Here is a 26,224-nt window from a genome sequence, read left to right as displayed (position 1 = left end):
TTGCGGCCAGCTCAAAAGAAAGCGAGTTGAAGAAAGGAGCTCAGGGGCACTGTAATTCACAAACCTGCAGAGTTATAAATGACAGCTATCGTCCAAACATATACTGAAGTAAGGCTGCCAAGAGGACTTGAAAGCGGGGCAGAATTGCAGGAAACCGATTTCAGGAGGTAGACTGGAATTGCATTGAAAGCATAGGAAAAGAGGCAGAACGTCCACAATGATGCACTTGGCCAAAAAGGGCATATGCGTTTTTTCCTGAATATATTCAGGAAAAAACGCATATGCCCTTTTTGGCCAACCAAGCAAGCTTGCAAAGGAAATCTGCACTACAATGAAGTCTCACTTCCCCCCGGTCAAAAGGGCCATCTGAAAAAAGTGTAAAATCCAGAAAGGCAGGACAGGCCATGGAGAACTGGGAGCCTTGTTATGCTGATGGGCGGGATGTAAATTGCCAGAAGAAACTCTAGAGAAGTGTATGGTGTTTCCTGAAACATCTAAAAAACAAAGCAACAGAGCCTAGGGCACTTCCACTTATGGTCCTATAGCTTAGGGAAATTAAAATCAAAAAGACACAGCCACCCCAAAGTTTGGGACGCCTCTGTTTACAAGAACCTCGTTTACCGTACAAGTTCAATATCACAGAAAGTGAAAAATGGATAAAGAACTTGTGGTACTTACGTACAATGCAGTATAACTCAGCAATGAAATCTATGTCATCAGGCCCGTAGCAGCATAATGAGTGGATTCAGGTACGATGATTCTAACTGAAATAAGTCACACAGAAAAAGAAACATCATAAGATATCACTAATACACGGAATGTAAACTTGGCTACACAGGAACTGAATTCCAAAACAGAACAGGGTCTCAAATTTAGAAAACCAACTTCTGCTTGCTTAAGGGGAAAGGTGAGTTGGGGTGCTGCATAAAACCAGAGATTGAAATGAGCACAGATAAAGTTCCTTAAGCCAAATATGGAATAGACAAGAGCTACTCCTTGCTCAACGAAATGGACTCAACACCCCAAAATAAACGCCTAAGAATGTACCTGACTAGTAAGTATCTTAAAACCTATGGATTGCTATGTCTCTGAAAGAGAATCAAGCATGTGTACAGGGGCATAAACACAGCAGTGATAGGATTGGAGAGGTTCGGTGAGCAAATGAAGACCCTTTGAAGTCATATTGCATGGTACCCATTCCACGGGTTTCAACTACCCAGGTTTAAGGTATGCTTCCTTCAGCTAAAACATGCATGTGGAACCTAGAGTATGATCAACCATGTGATCGGGAGATGTGTTCAAATATGTCTCAGTTTTCCTCCCCTGGTAATCGGGTGCCACATTCCAGACGCTTTACTAACACTCTCCCCACTTGGAGAGTCAGCGCCTTTAACCTCCTGTTTGGCCCAGTTTGCAATTTCTGCGGAAGATGAACAGGAATAGGGAGAACCAATGAGAGACTAGCTGGAGGTGTCTGGACGGGCAAATTGAACTCTCATTTCCCACCAGGAAGAGGAAATAACCAAAGGCTCAGCGTGCCGTGCCGGAACCAGATTAGGGCCTGAAGCCATCATGCGGTGTTGCGGCCAGCTCAAAAGAAAGCGAGTTGAAGAAAGGAGCTCAGGGGCACTGTAATTCACAAACCTGCAGAGTTATAAATGACAGCTATCGTCCAAACATATACTGAAGTAAGGCTGCCAAGAGGACTTGAAAGCGGGGCAGAATTGCAGGAAACCGATTTCAGGAGGTAGACTGGAATTGCATTGAAAGCATAGGAAAAGAGGCAGAACGTCCACAATGATGCACTTGGCCAAAAAGGGCATATGCGTTTTTTCCTGAATATATTCAGGAAAAAACGCATATGCCCTTTTTGGCCAACCAAGCAAGCTTGCAAAGGAAATCTGCACTACAATGAAGTCTCACTTCCCCCCGGTCAAAAGGGCCATCTGAAAAAAGTGTAAAATCCAGAAAGGCAGGACAGGCCATGGAGAACTGGGAGCCTTGTTATGCTGATGGGCGGGATGTAAATTGCCAACAGACACTCGGGAGAAGTGTATGGTGTTTCCTGAAACATCTAAAAAACAAAGCAACAGAGCCTAGGGCACTTCCACTTATGGTCCTATAGTTTAGGGAAATTAAAATCAAAAAGACACAGCCACCCCAAAGTTTGGGACGCCTCTGTTTACAAGAACCTCGTTTACAGTACAAGTTCAACATCACAGAAAGTGAAAAATGGATAAAGAAGTTGTGGTATTTACTTACAAAGCAATATCACTCAGCAATGAAATCTATGTCATCAGGCCCGTAGCAGCATAATGAGTGGATTCAGGTACGATGATTCTAACTGAAATAAGTCACACAGAAAAAGAAACATCATAAGATATCAGTAATACACGGAATGTAAACTTGGCTACACAGGAACTGAATTCCAAAACAGAACAGGTTCTCAAATGTAGAAAACCAACTTATGCTTGCTTAAGGGGAAAGGTGAGTTGGGGTGCTGCATAAAACCAGAGATTGAAATGAGCACAGATAAAGTTCCTTAAGCCAAATATGGAATAGACAAGAGCTACTCCTTGCTCAACGAAATGGACTCAACACCGCATATTAAACGCCTAAGAATGTACCTGACTAGTAAGTATCTTAAAACCTATGGATTGCTATGTCTCCAAAAGAGAATCAAGCATGTGTACAGGGGCATAAACGCAGCAGTGATAGGATTGGAGAGGTTCGGTGAGCAAATGAAGACCCTTTGAAGTCATATTGCATGGTACCCATTCCACGGGTCTCAACTCTCCAGGTTTAAGGTATTCTTCCTTCAGCTAAAACATGCATGTGGAACCCAGAGTATGATCAACGGTGTGAACGGGAGACGTGTTTAAATATGTCTCAGTTTTCCTTCCCTGGTACTCGGGTGTAACATTCCAGACGCTTTACTAACACTCTCCCGACTTGGAGAGTCAGCGCCTTTAACCTCCTGTTTGGCCCAGTTTGCAATTTCTGCGTAAGATGAACAGGAATAGGGAGAACCAATGAGAGACTAGCTGGAGGTGTCTGGACGGGCAAATTTAACTCTCATTTCCCACCAGGAAGAGGAATTAACCAAAGGCTCAGCATGCCGTGCCGGAACCAGATTAGGACCTGAAGCCATCCTGCGGTGTTGCGGCCAGCTCACAAGAAAGCGAGTTGAAGAAAGGAGCTCAGGGGCACTGTAATTCACAAACCTGCAGAGTTATAAATGACAGCTATCGTCCAAAAATATACTGAAGTAAGGCTGCCAAGAGGACTTGAAAGCGGGGCAGAATTGTAGGAAACCGATTTCAGGAGGTAGACTGGAATTGCATTGAAAGCATAGGAAGAGGCAGAACGTCCACAATGATGCACTTGGCCAAAAAGGGCGTTTGCGTTTTTTCCAGAATATATTCAGGAAAAAACGCATACGCCCTTTTTGGCCAACCAAGCAAGCTTGCAAAGGAAATCTGCACTACAATGAAGTCTCACTTCCCCCGGTCAAAAGGGCCATCTGAAAAAAGTGTAAAATCCAGAAAGGCAGGACAGGCCATGGAGAACTGGGAGCCTTGTTATGCTGATGGGCGGGATGTAAATTGCCAACAGACACTCCGGAGAAGTGTATGGTGTTTCCTGAAACATCTAAAAAACAAAGCAACAGAGCCTAGGGCACTTCCACTTATGGTCCTATAGCTTAGGGAAATTAAAATCAAAAAGACACAGCCACCCCAAAGTTTGGGACGCCTCTGTTTACAATAAACTCGTTTACCGTACAAGTTCAATATCACAGAAAGTGAAAAATGGATAAAGAACTTGTGGTACTTACGTACAATGCAGTATCACTCAGCAATGAAATCTATGTCATCAGGCCCGTAGCAGCATAATGAGTGGATTCAGGTACGATGATTCTAACTGAAATAAGTCACACAGAAAAAGAAACATCATAATATATCACTAATACACGGAATGTAAACTTGGCTACAGAGGAACTGAATTCCAAAACAGAACAGGGTCTCAAATTTAGAAAACCAACTTCTGCTTGCTTAAGGGGAAAGGTGAGTTGGGGTGCTGCATAAAACCAGAGATTGAAATGAGCACAGATAAAGTTCCTTAAGCCAAATATGGAATAGACAAGAGCTACTCCTTGCTCAACGAAATGGACTCAACACCCCATATTAAACGTCAAGAATGTACTTGACTAGTAAGTATCTTAAAACCTACGGATTGCTATGTCTCCGAAAGAGAATCAAGCATGTGTACGGGGCATAAACGCAGCAGTGATAGGATTGGAGAGGTTCGGTGAGCAAATGAAGACTCTTTGAAGTCATATGGCATGGTACCCATTCCACGGGTCTCAACTCTCCAGGTTTAAGGTATTCTTCCTTCAGCTAAAACATGCATGTGGAACCCAGAGTATGATCAACCATGTGAACGGGAGACGTGTTCAAATATGTCTCAGTTTTCCTCCCCTGGTACTCGGGTGCAACATTCCAGACGCTTTACTAACACTCTCCCGACTTGGAGAGTCAGCACCTTTAACCTCCTGTTTGGCCCAGTTTGCAATTTCTGTGGAAGATGAACAGGAATAGGGAGAACCAATGAGAGACTAGCTGGAGGTGTCTGGACAGGCAAATTTAACTCTCATTTCCCACCAGGAAGAGGAATTAACTAAAGGCTCAGCGTGCCGTGCCGGAACCAGATTAGGGCCTGAAGCCATCCTGCGGTGTTGCGGCCAGCTCACAAGAAAGCGAGTTGAAGAAAGGAGCTCAGGGGCACTGTAATTCACAAACCTGCAGAGTTATAAATGACAGCTATCGTCCAAAAATATACTGAAGTAAGGCTGCCAAGAGGACTTGAAAGCGGTGCAGAATTGCAGGAAACCGATTTCAGGAGGTAGACTGGAATTGCATTGAAAGCATAGGAAAAGAGGCAGAACGTCCACAATGATGCACTTGGCCAAAAAGAGCGTATGCGTTTTTTCCTGAATATATTCAGGAAAAAACGCATACGCCCTTTTTGGCCAACCAAGCAAGCTTGCAAAGGAAATCTGCACTACAATGAAGTCTCACTTCCCCCCGGTCAAAAGGGCCATCTGAAAAAAGTGTAAAATCCAGAAAGGCAGGACAGGCCATGGAGAACTGGGAGCCTTGTTATGCTGATGGGCGGGATGTAAATTGCCAACAGACACTTGGGAGAAGTGTATGGTGTTTCCTGAAACATCTAAAAAACAAAGCAACAGAGCCTAGGGCACTTCCACTTATGGTCCTATAGCTTAGAGAAATTAAAATCAAAAAGACACAGCCACCCCAAAGTTTGGGACGCCTCTGTTTACAAGAACCTCGTTTACCGTACAAGTTTAATATCACAGAAAGTGAAAAATGGATAAAGAACTTGTGGTACTTACGTACAATGCAGTATCACTCAGCAATGAAATCTATGTCATCAGGCCCTTAGCAGCACAATGAGTGGATTCAGGTATGATGATTCTAACTGAAATAAGTCACACAGAAAAAGAAACATCATAAGGTATCACTAATACACGGAATGTAAACTTGGCTACACAGAAACTGAATTCCAAAACAGAACAGGTTCTCAAATGTAGAAAACCAACTTATGCTTGCTTAAGGGGAAAGGTGAGTTGGGGTGCTGCATAAAACCAGAGATTGAAATGAGCACAGATAAAGTTCCTTAAGCCAAATATGGAATAGACAAGAGCTACTCCTTGCTCAGCGAAATGGACCCAACACCACATATTAAATGCCTAAGAATGTACCTGGCTAGTAAGTATCTTAAAACCTATGGATTGCTATGTCTCTGAAAGAGAATCAAGCGTGTGTACAGGGGCATAAACGCAGCAGTGATAGGATTGGAGAGGTTCGGTGAGCAAATGAAGACCCTTTGAAGTCATATTGCATGGTACCCATTCCACGGGTCTCAACTCTCCAGGTTTAAGGTATTCTTCCTTCAGCTAAAACATGCATGTGGAACCCAGAGTATGATCAACCGTGTGAACGGGAGACGTGTTTAAATATGTCTCAGTTTTCCTCCCCTGTTACTCGGGTGCAACATTCCAGACGCTTTACTAACACTCTCCCCACTTGGAGAGTCAGCGTCTTTAACCTCTTGTTTGGTCCAGTTTGCAATTTCTGCGGAAGATGAACAGGAATAGGGAGAACCAATGAGAGACTAGCTGGAGGTGTCTGGACGGGCAAATTTAACTGTCATTTCCCACCAGGAAGAGGAATTAACCAAAGGCTCAGCGTGGGGTGCCGGAACCAGATTAGGGCCTGAAGCCATCCTACGGTGTTGCGGCCAGCTCACAAGAAAGTGAGTTGAAGAAAGGAGCTCAGGGGCACTGTAATTCACAAACCTGCAGAGTTATAAATGACAGCTATCGTCCAAAAATATACTGAAGTAAGGCTGCCAAGAGGACTTGAAAGCGGGGCAGAATTGCAGGAAACCGATTTCAGGAGGTAGACTGGAATTGCATTGAAAGCATAGGAAAAGAGGCAGAACGTCCACAATGATGCACTTGGCCAAAAAGGGCGTATGCGTTTTTTCCTGAATATATTCAGGAAAAAACGCATACGCCCTTTTTGGCCAACCCAGCAAACTTGCAAAGGAAATCTGCACTACAATGAAGTCTCACTTCCTCCCGGTCAAAAGGGCCATCTGAAAAAAGTGTAAAATCCAGAAAGGCAGGACAGGCCATGGAGAACTGGGAGCCTTGTTATGCTGATGGGCGGGATGTAAATTGCCAACAGACACTCGGGAGAAGTGTATGGTGTTTCCTGAAACATCTAAAAAACAAAGCAACAGAGCCTAGGGCACTTCCACTTATGGTCCTATAGCTTAGGGAAATTAAAATCAAAAAGACACAGCCACCCCAAAGTTTGGGATGCCTCTGTTTACAAGAACCTCGTTTACCATACAAGTTCAATATCACAGAAAGTGAAAAATGGATAAAGAACTTGTGGTACTTACGTACAATGCAGTATCACTCAGCAATGAAATCTATGTCATCAGGCCCGTAGCAGCATAATGAGTGGATTCAGGTACGATGATTCTAACTGAAATAAGTCACACAGAAAAAGAAACATCATAAGGTATCACTAATACACGGAATGTAAACTTGGCTACACAGAAACTGAATTCCAAAACAGAACAGGTTCTCAAATGTAGAAAACCAACTTATGCTTGCTTAAGGGGAAAGGTGAGTTGGGGTGCTGCATAAAACCAGAGATTGAAATGAGCACAGATAAAGTTCCTTAAGCCAAATATGGAATAGACAAGAGCTACTCCTTGCTCAACCAAATGGACTCAACACCGCATATTAAACGCCTAAGAATGTACCTAACTAGTAAGTATCTTAAAACCTATGGATTGCTATGTCTCCGAAAGAGTATCAAGCATGTGTACAGGGGCATAAACACAGCAGTGATTGGATTGGAGAGGTTCGGTGAGCAAATGAAGACCCATTGAAGTCATATTGCATGGTACCCATTCCACGGGTTTCAACTGCCCAGGTTTAAGGTATTCTTCCTTCAGCTAAAACATGCATGTGGAACCTAGAGTATGATCAACCATGTGATCGGGAGACGTGTTCAAATATGTCTCAGTTTTCATACCCTGGTACTCGGGTGCAACATTCCAGACGCCTTACTAAAACTCTCCCCACTTGGAGAGTCAGTCCCTTTAACCTCCTGTTTGGCCCAGTTTGCAATTTCTGCGGAAGATGAACAGGAATAGGGAGAACCAATGAGAGACTAGCTGGAGGTGTCTGGACGGGCAAATTTAACTCTCATTTCCCACCAGGAAGAGGAAATAACCAAAGGCTCAGCGTGCCGTGCCGGAACCAGATTAGGGCCTGAAGCCATCCTGCGGTGTTGCGGCCAGCTCACAAGAAAGCGAGTTGAAGAAAGGAGCTCAGGGGCACTGTAATTCACAAACCTGCAGAGTTATAAATGACAGCTATCGTCCAAAAATATACTGAAGTAAGGCTGCCAAGAGGACTTGAAAGCGGTGCAGAATTGCAGGAAACCGATTTCAGGAGGTAGACTGGAATTGCATTGAAAGCATAGGAAAAGAGGCAGAACGTCCACAATGATGCACTTGGCCAAAAAGAGCGTATGCGTTTTTTCCTGAATATATTCAGGAAAAAACGCATACGCCCTTTTTGGCCAACCAAGCAAGCTTGCAAAGGAAATCTGCACTACAATGAAGTCTCACTTCCCCCCGGTCAAAAGGGCCATCTGAAAAAAGTGTAAAATCCAGAAAGGCAGGACAGGCCATGGAGAACTGAGAGCCTTGTTATGCTGATGGGCGGGATGTAAATTGCCAACAGACACTTGGGAGAAGTGTATGGTGTTTCCTGAAACATCTAAAAAACAAAGCAACAGAGCCTAGGGCACTTCCACTTATGGTCCTATAGCTTAGAGAAATTAAAATCAAAAAGACACAGCCACCCCAAAGTTTGGGACGCCTCTGTTTACAAGAACCTCGTTTACCGTACAAGTTTAATATCACAGAAAGTGAAAAATGGATAAAGAACTTGTGGTACTTACGTACAATGCAGTATCACTCAGCAATGAAATCTATGTCATCAGGCCCTTAGCAGCACAATGAGTGGATTCAGGTATGATGATTCTAACTGAAATAAGTCACACAGAAAAAGAAACATCATAAGGTATCACTAATACACGGAATGTAAACTTGGCTACACAGAAACTGAATTCCAAAACAGAACAGGTTCTCAAATGTAGAAAACCAACTTATGCTTGCTTAAGGGGAAAGGTGAGTTGGGGTGCTGCATAAAACCAGAGATTGAAATGAGCACAGATAAAGTTCCTTAAGCCAAATATGGAATAGACAAGAGCTACTCCTTGCTCAGCGAAATGGACCCAACACCACATATTAAATGCCTAAGAATGTACCTGGCTAGTAAGTATCTTAAAACCTATGGATTGCTATGTCTCTGAAAGAGAATCAAGCGTGTGTACAGGGGCATAAACGCAGCAGTGATAGGATTGGAGAGGTTCGGTGAGCAAATGAAGACCCTTTGAAGTCATATTGCATGGTACCCATTCCACGGGTCTCAACTCTCCAGGTTTAAGGTATTCTTCCTTCAGCTAAAACATGCATGTGGAACCCAGAGTATGATCAACCGTGTGAACGGGAGACGTGTTTAAATATGTCTCAGTTTTCCTCCCCTGGTACTCGGGTGCAACATTCCAGACGCTTTACTAACACTCTCCCCACTTGGAGAGTCAGCGTCTTTAACCTCTTGTTTGGTCCAGTTTGCAATTTCTGCGGAAGATGAACAGGAATAGGGAGAACCAATGAGAGACTAGCTGGAGGTGTCTGGACGGGCAAATTTAACTGTCATTTCCCACCAGGAAGAGGAATTAACCAAAGGCTCAGCGTGGGGTGCCGGAACCAGATTAGGGCCTGAAGCCATCCTGCGGTGTTGCGGCCAGCTCACAAGAAAGTGAGTTGAAGAAAGGAGCTCAGGGGCACTGTAATTCACAAACCTGCAGAGTTATAAATGACAGCTATCGTCCAAAAATATACTGAAGTAAGGCTGCCAAGAGGACTTGAAAACGGGGCAGAATTGCAGGAAACCGATTTCAGGAGGTAGACTGGAATTGCATTGAAAGCATAGGAAAAGAGGCAGAACGTCCACAATGATGCACTTGGCCAAAAAGGGCGTATGCGTTTTTTCCTGAATATATTCAGGAAAAAACGCATACGCCCTTTTTGGCCAACCCAGCAAACTTGCAAAGGAAATCTGCACTACAATGAAGTCTCACTTCCTCCCGGTCAAAAGGGCCATCTGAAAAAAGTGTAAAATCCAGAAAGGCAGGACAGGCCATGGAGAACTGGGAGCCTTGTTATGCTGATGGGCGGGATGTAAATTGCCAACAGACACTCGGGAGAAGTGTATGGTGTTTCCTGAAACATCTAAAAAACAAAGCAACAGAGCCTAGGGCACTTCCACTTATGGTCCTATAGCTTAGGGAAATTAAAATCAAAAAGACAAAGCCACCCCAAAGTTTGGGATGCCTCTGTTTACAAGAACCTCGTTTACCATACAAGTTCAATATCACAGAAAGTGAAAAATGGATAAAGAACTTGTGGTACTTACGTACAATGCAGTATCACTCAGCAATGAAATCTATGTCATCAGGCCCGTAGCAGCATAATGAGTGGATTCAGGTACGATGATTCTAACTGAAATAAGTCACACAGAAAAAGAAACATCATAAGGTATCACTAATACACGGAATGTAAACTTGGCTACACAGAAACTGAATTCCAAAACAGAACAGGTTCTCAAATGTAGAAAACCAACTTATGCTTGCTTAAGGGGAAAGGTGAGTTGGGGTGCTGCATAAAACCAGAGATTGAAATGAGCACAGATAAAGTTCCTTAAGCCAAATATGGAATAGACAAGAGCTACTCCTTGCTCAACCAAATGGACTCAACACCGCATATTAAACGCCTAAGAATGTACCTAACTAGTAAGTATCTTAAAACCTATGGATTGCTATGTCTCCGAAAGAGTATCAAGCATGTGTACAAGGGCATAAACACAGCAGTGATAGGATTGGAGAGGTTCGGTGAGCAAATGAAGACCCTTTGAAGTCATATTGCATGGTACCCATTCCACGGGTTTCAACTACCCAGGTTTAAGGTATTCTTCCTTCAGCTAAAACATGCATGTGGAACCTAGAGTATGATCAACCATGTGATCGGGAGACGTGTTCAAATATGTCTCAGTTTTCATACCCTGGTACTCGGGTGCAACATTCCAGACGCCTTACTAAAACTCTCCCCACTTGGAGAGTCAGTCCCTTTAACCTCCTGTTTGGCCCAGTTTGCAATTTCTGCGGAAGATGAACAGGAATAGGGAGAACCAATGAGAGACTAGCTGGAGGTGTCTGGACGGGCAAATTTAACTGTCATTTCCCACCAGGACGAGGAAATAACCAAAGGCTCAGCGTGCCGTGCCGGAACCAGATTAGGGCCTGAAGCCATCCTGCGGTGTTGCGGCCAGCTCACAAGAAAGCGAGTTGAAGAAAGGAGCTCAGGGGCACTGTAATTCACAAACCTGCAGAGTTATAAATGACAGCTATCGTCCAAAAATATACTGAAGTAAGGCTGCCAAGAGGACTTGAAAGCGGGGCAGAATTGCAGGAAACCGATTTCAGGAGGTAGACTGGAATTGCATTGAAAGCATAGGAAAAGAGGCAGAACGTCCACAATGATGCACTTGGCCAAAAAGGGCATATGCGTTTTTTCCTGTATATATTCAGGAAAAAACGCATATGCCCTTTTTGGCCAACCAAGCAAGCTTGCAAAGGAAATCTGCACTACAATGAAGTCTCACTTCCCCCCGGTCAAAAGGGCCATCTGAAAAAAGTGTAAAATCCAGAAAGGCAGGACAGGCCATGGAGAACTGGGAGCCTTGTTATGCTGATGGGCGGGATGTAAATTGCCAACAGACACTCGGGAGAAGTGTATGGTGTTTCCTGAAACATCTAAAAAACAAAGCAACAGAGCCTAGGGCACTTCCACTTATGGTCCTATAGCTTAGGGAAATTAAAATCAAAAAGACACAGCCACCCCAAAGATGGGACACCTCTGTTTACAAGAACCTCGTTTACCGTACAAGTTCAATATCACAGAAAGTGAAAAATGGATAAAGAACTTGTGGTACTTACGTACAATGCAGTATCACTCAGCAATGAAATCTATGTCATCAGGCCCGTAGCAGCATAATGAGTGGATTCAGGTACGATGATTCTAACTGAAATAAGTCACACAGAAAAAGAAACATCATAAGATATCACTAATACACGGAATGTAAACTTGGCTACACAGGAACTGAATTCCAAAACAGAACAGGTTCTCAAATTTAGAAAACCAACTCCTGCTTGCTTAAGGGGAAAGGTGAGTTGGGGTGCTGCATAAAACCAGAGATTGAAATGAGCACAGATAAAGTTCCTTAAGTCAAATATGGAATAGACAAGAGCGACTCCTTGCTCAACGAAATGGACTCAACACCCCATATTAAACGCCTAAGAATGTACCTGACTAGTAAGTATCTTAAAACCTATGGATTGCTATGTCTCCAAAAGAGAATCAAGCGTGTGTACAGGGGCATAAACACAGCAGTGATAGGATTGGAGAGGTTCGGTGAGCAAATGAAGACCCTTTGAAGTCATATTGCATGGTACCCATTCCACGGGTCTCAACTCTCCAGGTTTAAGGTATTCTTCCTTCAGCTAAAACATGCATGTGGAACCCAGAGTATGATCAACCGTGTGAACGGGAGACGTGTTTAAATATGTCTCAGTTTTCCTCCCCTGGTACTCGGGTGCAACATTCCAGACGCTTTACTAACACTCTCCCCACTTGGAGAGTCAGTCCCTTTAACCTCCTGTTTGGCCCAGTTTGCAATTTCTGCGGAAGATGAACAGGAATAGCGAGAACCAATGAGAGACTAGCTGGAGGTGTCTGGACGGGCAAATTTAACTCTCATTTCCCACCAGGACGAGGAAATAACCAAAGGCTCAGCGTGCCGTGCCGGAGCCAGATTAGGGCCTGAAGCCATCCTGCGGTGTTGCGGCCAGCTCACAAGAAAGCGAGTTGAAGAAAGGAGCTCAGGGGCACTGTAATTCACAAACCTGCAGAGTTATAAATGACAGCTATCGTCCAAAAATATACTGAACTAAGGCTGCCAAGAGGACTTGAAAGCGGGGCAGAATTGCAGGAAACCGATTTCAGGAGGTAGACTGGAATTGCATAGAAAGCATAGGAAAAGAGGCAGAACGTCCACAATGATGCACTTGGCCAAAAAGGGCGTATGCGTTTTTTCCAGAATATATTCAGGAAAAAACGCATACGCCCTTTTTGGCCAACCAAGCAAGCTTGCAAAGGAAATCTGCACTACAATGAAGTCTCACTTCCCCCCGGTCAAAAGGGCCATCTGAAAAAAGTGTAAAATCCAGAAAGGCAGGACAGGCCATGGAGAACTGGGAGCCTTGTTATGCTGATGGGCGGGATGTAAATTGCCAACAGACACTCGGGAGAAGTGTATGGTGTTTCCTGAAACATCTAAAAAACAAAGCAACAGAGCCTAGGGCACTTCCACTTATGGTCCTATAGCTTAGGGAAATTACAATAAAAAAGACACAGCCACCCCAAAATTTGGGACGGCTCTTTTTACAATAATCTCTTCTGCGGCACAAGTTAAATATCCCAGAGAGCAAATAATGGATAAAGAAGTTGCGGTACTTATGTACAACAGAATACCACTCAGCAATGAAATCTATGTCACCAGGCCCGTACCAGCATAATGAGTGGATTGAGGCACGATGATTCTAAGTGAAATAAGTCACACAGAAAAAGAAACATCATAAGGTATCACTAATACACGGAATGTGAACTTGGCTACACATGAACTGAATTACAAAAGAGAACAGGGTCTCAAATTTAGAAAACCAACTTATGCTTTCTTAAGGGGGAAGGTGAGTTGGGGTGCTGCATAAAAGCAGAGTTTGAAATTAGCACAGATACCGTTCCATAAGCCAAATATGTAATACACAAGACCTACCCCTTGCTCAACGAAATGGATTCAACAATGGGGTATCACCTCACACCTTGTAGAATAGGCATCATAGAAAATCTACAAACAAAAAATGCTGGAAAGGGTGTGGAGAAAAGGAACCCTCTTCCACTATTGTTGGGAATATAAATTGATACAGTCATTATGGAGAACAATATGGAATTTCTTAAGAAACTAACAATAGAATTACCATATGATACAGCAATCCCAGTACTGGACATATACCCAGACAAAACCATAAATCAAAAAGAGTCATTCACCGCAATGTTCATTGCATCACTATTTATAATATCGAGGTAATGGAAGCAACCTAAATGCCCACAGACAGACGAATGCATAAAGCTGTGGTACATATATAAAATGGAATATTACTAAGCCATGAAAAGGAATGAAATTGGGTCATTTGTAGAGACGTCGATGGATCTAGAGACTGTCATACAGAGTGAAGTAAGTCAGAAAGAGAAAAACAAATCTTGTATATTCATGCATATATGTGGAACCTAGAAAAACTGTACAGATTAACCATTTTGCAAGGCATAAATAGAGCAACAGATGTAGACAACAAACGTATGGACAACAAGGGGGGAAAGCTGTTGGGGGGGTGGTGGTGGGAGGAGTTGAGAGACTGGGATTGGCATGTATACATTCATATGTATAAAATAGATAACCAATAAGAACCTGCTGTATAAAAATATAAAATAAAATTCAAAATTAAAAAGAAATAAAATTTAAAAAATAAAACAGAAAAAACAATTATTCCCTGCACATACATGTATTTATATGAATAAATTATTTCCATGCTTATATCTGTAAATACAAAAAAGAGGAATAAAATCTACCTTGAACCAAAAACGAAAAAGAGAAAAAAACACAGAACCCACCAGTTACACAGAGGAAAACCGTATCAGGGCACTTGCTCCAGTTGTAAACAATTCTGAAGTTGGTCAGTGGTGGGGAATCGTCTCCCATTCAGCCAGCAGCCCCCACGCAACAAGCGTCCTCATTGCAAAGCTGGGGCACCGTGCCGAGGCATCTGTGAGTAAACGTGAGCTGAGCCCCAGGCCAGTTGCTGCTGAACTATTCCCACCCGTCCCAGGTAAAACACCTGAATATATACAAGGACTTGAAAGCCTAGAGGAAGGGCCATAGAGCCACACGAGTGACAGCATGCCGGCCGACTTGGTGCCTGCAGGCCAGCCAGGATGGTCCTGGCCCTGGGTGCTCTTCTGGAAGATTTCCATTTCCCTGCCTGAGATACCCGTCCTGTCCCTGCCCCCACTGCTTTTTTCCTTCCTCACCTCTGCCCAGGGAGAAATTCCAGCAGCAGGTATGGGTGACACATCCTCTTCTTTAGCAGGTGGCAGCCTGGCAACTGCTGCAGAAAGTCCAGCAGAGCCCCACTCACACTGGGCCACCCACAAAGCCGTGGCCTCTCACTCCCTCCCACCAGCCCAGCCCCGAGACTGCTGACAGGGCAGAGAAAATGGCGTCAGGCACGGCTGCAGGGGCTCTTGCTGCCTGGAGTGGTATTTATATTGATCTCAACCCAGGCACACCTGGGGAGGGCTGGCCGGCACGGTAAGGCTGCCCAGGTCAACCAATCATCACCCCTCAGGGGCTCACAGTTGCAGAAAATGGAACTTGCTGAACCGGCCAGGTCCGAGGAACAGGTGTGGGCTCCTGAGAGTCAGGATAGACAAGGGGCTGCAGCTTTGGCTTGTTTTCTAATCATTTTATCTGGCCCATGAGTGGGAGACAACTTCAAGAAAACCCTCTCCTAATGAGAGGAACCCAGGAGTCAGGGAGAGGAGGGGTGGGTGGTGGTTGGAGACAGAGGCCTGGTGCCCCGGGTGCAGTGGAAGTCTCTGGAAGACCAGGTGGAGGGAGGCCTCACGGAGTGATGCCCAGGGTCACAGACCTGTCACAGCTGCTGTTTGTTAGTTCAAGTCCTGCTCTGAGGTGCTCTGTGTCAGCTCTGAGCGACAGGTGAGCTGGGGGTGCTCTGCAATGAGGGCTATGTGCACGGTTCCTGTGTGCCCAGCCCTGCCACGGTACCTGCAAGGGTAGCTCTGTATCCTGGGAGGGGCCTGACCACGAGAGCCCCGTGGGCTGGGGTGGGGGTGGGGTACCTGCCCAGGTGAGCTCCATATTCTGGGATTGGTCTGACCACGAGAGCCCCATGGGCTACTGGGGACCTGGTAAAGGATGTCAGGACAGTCAGTGAAGCCACCGAGGATATACCTCCAGTTGCTCCTAATTCCTACACCCTGCTGGTCATTCTACCAACCACCAGGACATGGTATTCTGTATTAGTCTTCAATGATGCCTTCTTTTGTATTCCATTAGTCCCAGAGTCACAAGAAATTTTGGCTTGTGAGTGGCAGGACTCAACATACAACTAAAACAATACTTCCGGGCCGTCTGGACCCAAGGGTGCAAAAATTCCCACACCGTCTTTGGGGAAAGCTTAGCTAAAGACCTAAAAGTTCTACCTCTGGAAAAGGAAACCCTCCTTCAATATGCAGACGACATTCTGATCGCCAGCCCTACTAAGGAGGCCTCTGAACTACCAAGCCAATAAAGGATAGAAGTTGTCCAAGAAAAAGCTCAAATATCACAGACTGCGGTGACCTGCCTGGGCTTCATTCTCACAGAAGGTCAGAGAAGCCCATCCCAGGAAAGGGAAGAAACCATTTTCAGCCTTACCCCTTTCTAAAACTAGAAGACAGCTTAGGGGTTCCTGGGGAGGCCAGGGTTTGCTGCTTCTGGATCCCTAACTACAGTCTACTAGCTGGGCCTCTATATGAAACACTGAAAGGAAAAGATGATGATCCTTTTGAATAGAATCCAGAAGTGGCCTTTCAAGAATGGAAAGAGCAGTCAATTCAGACCCTTGCCCTGGAACTCCCTAATTTAGCTAAACCCTTTGACCTTTACATTCCCGGTGAAAGGTGAATCGCCATTGGAGAATTAGTGCAAAAACTGGGACCACTTGAAATGGAACAATGCAAGAATGCCATCCAGGTAGGATAAACTACGGTCACCAAGGGGCTTGGCCCACTGCCACATCTGGCCAAGATACTGGCGGTATCTAAAAACCTGGAAATCAGCAGCCCAAAAGGCCACCTCCCTCCTAAGGGAAAAGGACCCCACGTGGTGATCCTAACCACCAACCATGCCCTGAAGTTGCAGGGTTCGCTCCGTGGGCACACCGACCTCGAGTGAGGAGGCCCTCCAACTCCAACATCCAGAGAGATAACCGGGGGCAACAGGGCACCATGACGACTCGTGTGAACATCACTTGACCTGGAGTTTCTCTCATAAAACAACAAGAGTGTGTCCCAAAAGAGTAGACTACTGCTTGCAGGACTTACTGCACCCAGAGGGGAGCTAATAATCTTGGCGGGGGAACAGTATACCACACTGTCACCATAGAAAAGCCTACAGACACCGTGATGATGGTGGCCAATAAGACCGGCTGGACTCCTGTTTACTTCAAAAGGCTGTTGACTCAGTAGCCATCATGGTCCTTATCACCACTGACCCTGGACTGTCTGGGAGTTGAGCGGGCAGGGCTCTGACACCTGGTGCTGTTTGTACGTTAATTCAGGGGCCTAATTGAAGAAAGCGCAGACTACTGGTCAGAGCATCTAGGCTGGCAGAAACGGTCAGCCTAAGGTGGCCGAACAAATGTGGGGCGGGGTGAAACCGGCCCCCACAGCGTCTCTGCACATCTCTTTCCTGGACCCTTAAAGGTCATTAGAATCTATAACACTTCCAATGCTGGTGCTCAGGTGGACGAGCAGGGAGGCAGGGGTCCTGGGGACAATCAACGTCACTGGGAGGCTGCTGGGGAGAAGCTCTGACCCTCGCCCCAGGGTATGAGGGCTCCCAACTCAGCACTCAGCAGTTACAGAAGAAGGGTCTGCACCCTCAGCACTCCAAGAATGAGGAACGGGACAAAAGGCAGAGGAGGGGTTTGTCCCCAGCAAAGCCCATTAAAAATCCCTGGGAGATAAAAATAGAATCTGGGCAATAAAGTCAAGTCTAACCTTTTTTATCCTTTGTGCTTTGTCTAATTTCACGTGCTACTAGGGTCCCGCATGCAGAGGTTCCACACCCGGCACTTCAGACCAGATTTCCTAGTGCAGAATGGCTGGGTCGACACCTCAGCTCCTGGGGCCCAGTGCAGACTCCATGATATAGAGCCTGAGCTACAGCCAACCCGGCCCTCGAGAGCTCCGCTGCCTCCCTCCCTCCCACTGACTCTGACAGGATCTCTACACAGCAGCCCAGCCCACAGCCCACGGGGTAGTGCATGCTCTCACCTCTCCATTCTCTGATCAAAATATAAAGTTTCCTTTGCTTGTGAACCAAACTCAGTCTCGATCTGTTGGCCCCAATGACACTGGGCAGGGAGACACTTGTTGGGGTCCACTCTGGAGGATCAGTAACAGAAATTGAGACTATTGTAACCTCAATGAACAGATGTGTGAGCCAAACTGTAGTTAACATAGAACAGTGTATAAGGCTCGGGTAAAATAAGATGTTTCTAACACTTCCATTTGATATTTCCATCACTTTTTATAAGCAAGTTCAGTGAAAAGGTTTGTCTTATTTGTCAGGTCAATATTAGAGAAACGAAGTGATTTCTTTCCAAGGATGTACATCTAATAATCTTGGTTAAACCTTCAATCTTGTTTTAAATGCTTTTCCATTGAAAATGATACCTCTCTTTCAGCTCCCCCATTTCTGAGAAGTATAAAATCTTATAATTTATTATTACCAAAGGGGAAAGGTGGGAGGAGGGATAAATTAACAGTTTGGAATTAACACATACACACTGCTATGTATAAAATAGATCATCAACAAGGAACTACTGTATAGCACAGGGAACTACACTCAACATTTTGCAATAACCTATAAGGGGAAATAATCTGAAAAAGAATAGATATTTTTATTGACATCATCTATCAATGATAGTTAAAGTGTAGCCTAAGGGAAGCTGGTGGTGAGTGCTTCTGACCCTGAAGACTTCAATCATCTAAAGTTTGGACTCTGCCTACTTCCCAAGACCCTTAATGAACATATGTGTAGCCGTAGCTTAAAAACTTCCCCAGTTTGGGTTTCGGGGAGACACTGATTTTGAAAAAGCCCTGGTGTTCTCCTTACATGAATGGGACTCTTCCTACTGCTAAAACATGTCTGTCACACCCAGAGGATGGTATACCATCTGATCGGGAAGAGTTTGGAAAAGGCATCTCATCTCCTCATCTCCTGGTGCTCGGGTTCACCCCTCCAGCGTCTTTACTAACAGTCTCCCCACTTGGAGATGTCAGCACTGTCAACATCCTGTTGCGTACAGTTTGGAATTTGTCCAGAGGATGAAGCGGAAGGATGAGGAACAATGAGAGACAAGTCCTAGGTGTTCAGACAGGCACATGTCACTCTAATTTCCAATCAGGAAGACGAATTGACCAAAGGCTAGGGTTGCCCATGGAAACAGTATAGGGCTTGAGGAAATCCCGCTGCTTTGTGGCCAGTTCCCATAAACACAAGTTGAACAATGGAACTCAGGGGCAGTAAAATTCACAAAACTGCAGAGTTGAAAATATCCATCACTGAAAAATGTCTTGAGGAAAGTCAGAGAAAAGGACTTGTAAGCAAGGGAGAATGGCAGGAAAGGGATTTGAGGAGGTAGAAAGGACTCGCCATTAAGCACAAGAAAAGGAGCTGAACATTGCCAACATTGCAGTTGGCCAAAAAGGGTGTATGCGTTTTTTTCTGTATATATTCAAGAAAAGGGCATACACTTTTTTAGCCAACCAAACAGGTGGGCACTGGAAGTCAATACTACAAAAGATATCACTTCGCATCAGTCAGAAGAGCCATCCTCATAAAGCGTAAACAACAGAAATGCAGGACAGGGCAACGAGAAGAGGGAGCCCTGTGAGACTTATAGTGGAAATGTATATTGCCAACGGCCATTCTGGAGAAGTGTATTGTGTTTACTAAAGCATCTAAAAAATGAGCTACAGAGCATAGGGCACTTGCACTCATGGGCGTATATCTTGGGAAAAACAAAAATCGAGAGGACACAGGCACCCCAATGTTTACCCCCTCTCTGTTTAAAAGATCCTCGACTAGGATATAACTTAAATGTCTCTGGAGGGAAAAAATGGATAGAGATGTGGTACTTAGGTAGAGTGGAATATTATTCAGCCTGGAAATCAATGAAATATGGCCAGTTGTAACAACTCCGGAGGAGTTACGTATGATCATTCTAAGTGACAGAATTCAAAAAGAAAAAGACACATATCATAAGATATCACTTAAAGGTGGAATCCAAAATGGCTACACATGAAATAGATTACAAAACAAAAACATAGTCAAATATGTAGAAAACACGCATAAGGCTGCTAAACGGGAAAGGTGGGGAGGGGTGAGGCATCATCCAGGAAGTTGAAATTAGCAAAGATACCATTCCAAATACCAAACTGATAATCAACAAGGCCTACACGGTAGCTAAAAGAACTGCACTCAGCACACTCAAGTCACCGGAAAAGAATATATACGACTGGTAAGAATCTGAAAAAGAATTTATTGATGACTCTCTGTACGTGAATCAAGTGGATGTACAGCAGCAAGAAACAGAGCTTTGAAAATCAGCTGTAACCAATATAGTAATAAATTGAATAAAATAAACGACAGAGAGACAGAGAAAACCTCTTACAACTTTTCCTCAGGGACGGTGATGCAACATGGATTGAACACATCTAGACCCACAGCAGGATGAGACATAAGGCTGGAAACTGTTTGCGCTAAGAGAAATGTGAGGTTGGGTGAGGAAATGCACACCCTTTAAAGTAATACTACCTGGTACCCATTCAATGGGTCCCAAATCTGCAGGTTCAAGGGATCTTCCTACAGCTAAAACATGCATGGAAAACCCAGAGGACTGTACACCATGTGATCGGGAGATGTGTCTAAAATGCACCTCATTTATCCTCTCCTGGTGCTCCTGTTCACCATTCCAGCCACGTTACTTAGAATCTCCCCACTTGGAGAATCAGCACATTTAAACTTGTGTTTCACACATTTTGCAAATTGTGAGGAGGATGAACGGGAAGAGGGGGAACCAATGAGAGAATAGTTGTAGGGGTTTGGACGGGCACATATCACTCTAATTTCCCATTAAGAATAAGAATTAAAGAAAGGCTCAGCCTGCCTCGCCGGAGCCAAAATAGGGCCTGAAGCAATCCTGCGGGTTTGAGGCCAGCTCACAAAAGAGCAACTTAAAAAATGGAGCTCAGGGTCACTGCAATTCACAAACCTGCAGAGTTATAAATGAAAACTAATGTCCAAAAATATGTTGAGGTAAGGCAAAGAAGAGGATCTGAATGCAAGACAGAATTGCAAGAAACAGATTTCAAGAGATAGATTGGACTCGTCTTTAATGCACATGAAAAGCGGCAGAATTTGGACAATGATGCAGTTGGCCCAAAAGGGCGTATGCGTTTTTTCCTGATTATATCCAGGAAAAAACGCATACGCACTTTATGGGCAACGAAGCAAGCAAGCAATGCAAATGTGCACAACAAAGAAGTCTCACTTCCCACCGGTCAAAAGGGCCATCCTAAAAAATTGTAAAAACCAGAAATGCAGGACAGGCCATGGAGAACAGGGAGCCTTTATACGCTGATGGGCAGTGTGTGAACTGCCGAGAGCCACTCTGGAGAAGTGTATGGTGGTTCCTAAATCATCTAAAAAACAGAGCTACAGAGCATAGGACACTTCCAATCATGGGAGTATATCTAGGGAAGTCTAAAAATCAACAAGACACAAGCACACCACAGTTTAGGGCTACTCTGTTTACAAGAACCTCAACTTCAGTACACCTTAAATATCCCAGGAAAGAGAACAATGGATAAAGAAGATGTGGTACTTATGTACAATGGAATATCTCTTCACCATGAAATCAATGTAATAAGGCTAGTAGAAGGATAAAGAGTGGATTTAGGTCCGATAATACTACTTGAAATAAGTCAAACAGAAAAAGAAACATATCATAAGATATCACTTATAGAGGGAGGGTAAATATGGCTGCACAAGAAATGAATTACAGAACAGAACAGTGTCTCACATTTAGAAAACACACTTATGTCAGCTTAAGGGGAAAGGAGAGGTGGGGTGATGCATAAAACCAGAGTTTGAAATTAGCACAGATACCGTTCAATAAACCAAATAGGTATTAGACAAGATCTACACCTTGCTCAATGAACTGGCCTCAACACACCCTATACACCGCAGAGAAATATATCTGAGTAATAAGAATCTTAAAACCCATGTATTGATATATCTCCATAAGGGAATCAAGTGTGTGCAGAGCGGCACAAACACAGCAGTGAAAATGAGCTAAACCCCATTATAGAAATAAATTTTAAAAACAAAACGCTGAAACAATGAAAGAGAGAAAAATTCTTACAAAATTCGCTCAGGGGATGTGATGCAACCTGGATTGACCACATATAAACCCACAGCTGGATAAGACATAAGGCTGGACACTTGGGGCTGAGAGGATTGGTGAGCTTTGGTGAGCAACTGCCGAAAGTTTAATGCAATACTTCATGCTACTCAGTCCAAGGGTCCCAACACTCCAGGTTGAAGGGAATCTTCCTACAGCTAAACCATGCTTGGGAAACCCAGTGACTGGTATACCATATGATCGGGAAAGGTTTCTAAAACGCACCTCATTTTTCCTCTCCTGGGGCTCCGGATTGACATTCCAGCCGCTTTACTAACAACATCCCCACATGGAGTCAATGCCTTTAAGTTCTGGTATTGCACAGTCTGCAGTTAGTGCAGAGGATGAATGGGAATAGGGGGAACCAGTGAGAAACTAGCTGTAGCGGTTTCAATGGGCACATGTCACTCTAATGTCACATCAGTAAGAAGAATTAACCAAAGGCACAGCAACGTGCCCCAGAAGAAAAATAGGGCTTCAAGGAATCCTGTGGTTATGGGGCAAGACCACAAAAATAAGAGCTGAAAAATGGAGCTAAGGGCCACTGCAATTCAAAAACCTGCAGAGTTATAAAGGCCAACTATTTTCAAAAAATATATTGAGGTAAGGCTATGAAGAGGCAATGAAAACAAGGCAGAATTGCAGGAAACCAATTTCAGGAGGTAGACTGGAATTGCATTGAAAACATATGAAGAGAGTCAGAACCTCGACAATGATGCACTTGGCCAAAAAGGGCGTATGCGGTTTTTCCTGAATATATTCAGGAAAAAACGCATACGCCCTTTTTGGCCAACCAAGCAAGCTTGCAAAGCAAATCGGCACTAAAATGAAGTCTCACTTCCCCCAGGTCAAAAGGGCCATCTGAAAAAAGTGTAAAATCCAGAAAGGCAGGACAGGCCATGGAGAACTGGGAGCCTTGTTATGCTGATGGGCGGGATGTAAATTGCCAACAGACACTCGGGAGAAGTGTATGGTGTTTCCTGAAACATCTAAAAAACAAAGCAACAGAGCCTAGGGCACTTCACTTATGGTCCTATAGCTTAGGGAAATTAAAATCAAAAAGACACAGCCACCCCAAAGTTTGGGACGCCTCTGTTTACAACCACCTCGTTTACAGTACAAGTTCAATATCACAGAAAGTGAAAAATGGATAAAGAAGTTGTGGTACTCAAGTACAATGCAATATCACTCAGCAATGGAATCTATGTCACCTGGCCCGTAGCAGCACAATGAGTGGATTCAGGTATGATGATTCTAACTGAAATAAGTCACACAGAAAAAGAAACATCATAAGATATCAGTAATACACGGAATGTAAACTTGGCTACAGAGGAACTGAATTACAAAACAGAACAGGGTCTCAAATTTAGAAAACCAACTTATGCTTGCTTAAGGGGAAAGGTGAGTTGGGGTGCTGCATAAAACCAGAGATTGAAATGAGCACAGATAAAGTTCCTTAAGCCAAATATGGAATAGACAAGAGCTACTCCTTGCTCAACGAAATGGACTCAACACCCCATATTAAAGGCCTAAGAATGTACCTGACTAGTAAGTATCTTAAAACCTATGGATTGCTATGTCTCCAAAAGAGAATCAAGTGTGTGTACAGGGGCATAAACGCAGCAGTGATAGGATTGGAGAGGTTCGGTGAGCAAATGAAGACCCTTTGAAGTCATATTGCATGGTACCAATTACACGGGTCTCAACTACCCAGGTTTAAGGTATTCTTCCTTCAGCTAAAACATGCATGTGGAACCCAGAGTATGATCAACCGTGTGAACGGGAGACGTGTTCAAATATGTCTCAGTTTTCCTCCCCTGGTACTCGGGTGCAACATTCCAGACGCTTTACAACCACTCTCCCCACTTGGAGAGTCAGCGCCTTTAACCTCCTGTTTGGCCCAGTTTGCAATTTCTGCGGAAGATGAACAGGAATAGGGAGAACCAATGAGAGACTAGCTGGAGGTGTCTGGACGGGCAAATTTAACTCTCATTTCCCACCAGGAAGAGGAATTAACCAAAGGCTCAGCGTGCCGTGCCAGAAACAGATTAGGGCCTGAAGCAATCCTGCGGTGTTGCGGCCAGGTCACAAGAAAGCGAGTTGAAGAAAGGAGCTCAGGGGCACTGTAATTCACAAACCTGCAGAATTATAAATGACAACTATCGTCAAAAAATATACTGAAGTAAGGCTGCCTAGAGGACTTGAAAGCGGGGCAGAATTGCAGGAAACCGATTTCAGGAGGTAGACTGGAATTGCATTGAAAGCATAGGAAAAGAGGCAGAACGTCCACAATGATGGACTTGGCCAAAAAGTGCATATGCGTGTTTTCCTGAATATATTCAGGAAAAAACGCATACGCCCTTTTTGGCCAACCAAGCAAGCTTGCAAAGGAAATCTGCACTACAATGAAGTCTCACTTCCACCCAGGCAAAAGGGCCATCTGAAAAAAGTGTAAAATCCAGAAAGCGAGGACAGGCCATGCAGAACTGGGAGCCTTGTTATGCTGATGGGCAGGATGTGAATTGCCAACAGCACCTCGGGAGAAGTGTATGGTGTTTCCTGAAACATCTAAAAAACAAAGCAACAGAGCCTAGGGCACTTCCACTTATGGTCCTATAGCTTAGGGAAATTAAAATCAAAAAGACACAGCCACCCCAAAGTTTGGGACGCCTCTGTTTACAAGAACCTCGTTTACAGTACAAGTTCAATATCGCAGTAAGTGAAAAATGGATAAAGAAGTTGTGGTATTTACTTACAAAGCAATATCACTCAGCAATGAAATCTATGTCATCAGGCCCTTAGCAGCACAATGAGTGTATTCAGGTATGGTGATTCTAACTGAAATAAGTCACACAGAAAAAGAAACATCAAAAAATATCACTAATACACTGAATGTAAACTTGGCTACAGAGGAACTGAATTACAAAACAGAACAGGGTCTCAAATTTAGAAAAGCAACTTATGCTTGCTTAAGGAGAAAGGTGACTTGTGGTGCGGCATAAAACCAGAGATTGAAATGAGCACAGATAAATTTCCTTAAGCCAAATATGGAATAGACAAGATCTACTCCTTGCTCAACCAAATGGACTCAACACCCCATATTAAACGCCTAAGAATGTACCTGACTAGTAAGTATCTTAAAACCGATGGATTGCTATGTCTCCAAAAGAGAATCAAGCGTGTGTACAGGGGCATAAATGCAGCAGTGATAGGATTGGAGAGGTTCGGTGAGCAAATGAAGACCCTTTGAAGCCATATTGCATGGTACCCATTCCACGGGTCTCAACTCTCCAGGTTTAAGGTATTCTTCCTTCAGCTAAAACATGCATGTGGAACCCAGATTATGATCAACCGTGTGATCAGGAGACGTGTTCAGATATGTCTCAGTTTTCGTCCCCTGGTACTTCAGTGCAACATTCCAGACGCTTTACTAACACTCTCCCCACTTGGAGAGTCAGTGCCTTTAACCTCCTGTTTAGCCCAGTTTGCAATTTCTGGGGAAGATGAACAGGAATAGGGACAACCAATGAGAGACTAGCTGGAGGTGTCTGGACGGGCAAATTTAACTCTCATTTCCCACCAGGAAGAGGAATTAACCAAAGGCTCAGCGTGCCGTGCCGGAACCAGATTAGGGCCTGAAGCAATCCTGCGGTGTTGCGGCAAGCTCACAAGAAAGCGAGTTGAATAAAAGAGGTCAGGGACACTGTAATTCACAAACCTGCAGAGTTATAAATGACAGCTATCGTCCAAAAGTATACTGAAGTAAGCCTGCCAAGAGGAGTTCAAAGCGGGGCAGAATTGCAGGAAACCGATTTCAGGAGGTAGACTGGAATTGCATTGAAAGCATAGGAAAAGAGGCAGAACGTCAACAATGATGCACTTGGCCAAAAAGAGCGTATGCGTTTTTTCCTGAATATATTCAGGAAAAATCATATATGAACTTTTTGGCCAACCAAGCAAGCTTGCAAAGGAAATCTGCACTACAATGAAGTCTCACTTCCTCCCTGTAAAACGGGCCATCTGAAAAAAGTGTAAAATCCAGAACGGCAGGACAGGCCATG

The sequence above is a fragment of the Stenella coeruleoalba genome (genome assembly GCF_951394435.1).
Source record: "Stenella coeruleoalba genome assembly, contig: scaffold_153, whole genome shotgun sequence".
Lineage (NCBI taxonomy): Eukaryota > Metazoa > Chordata > Mammalia > Artiodactyla > Delphinidae > Stenella > Stenella coeruleoalba.
The sequence above is the reverse complement of the archived record's forward strand: the minus strand, read 5'-3'. Positions refer to the sequence as shown.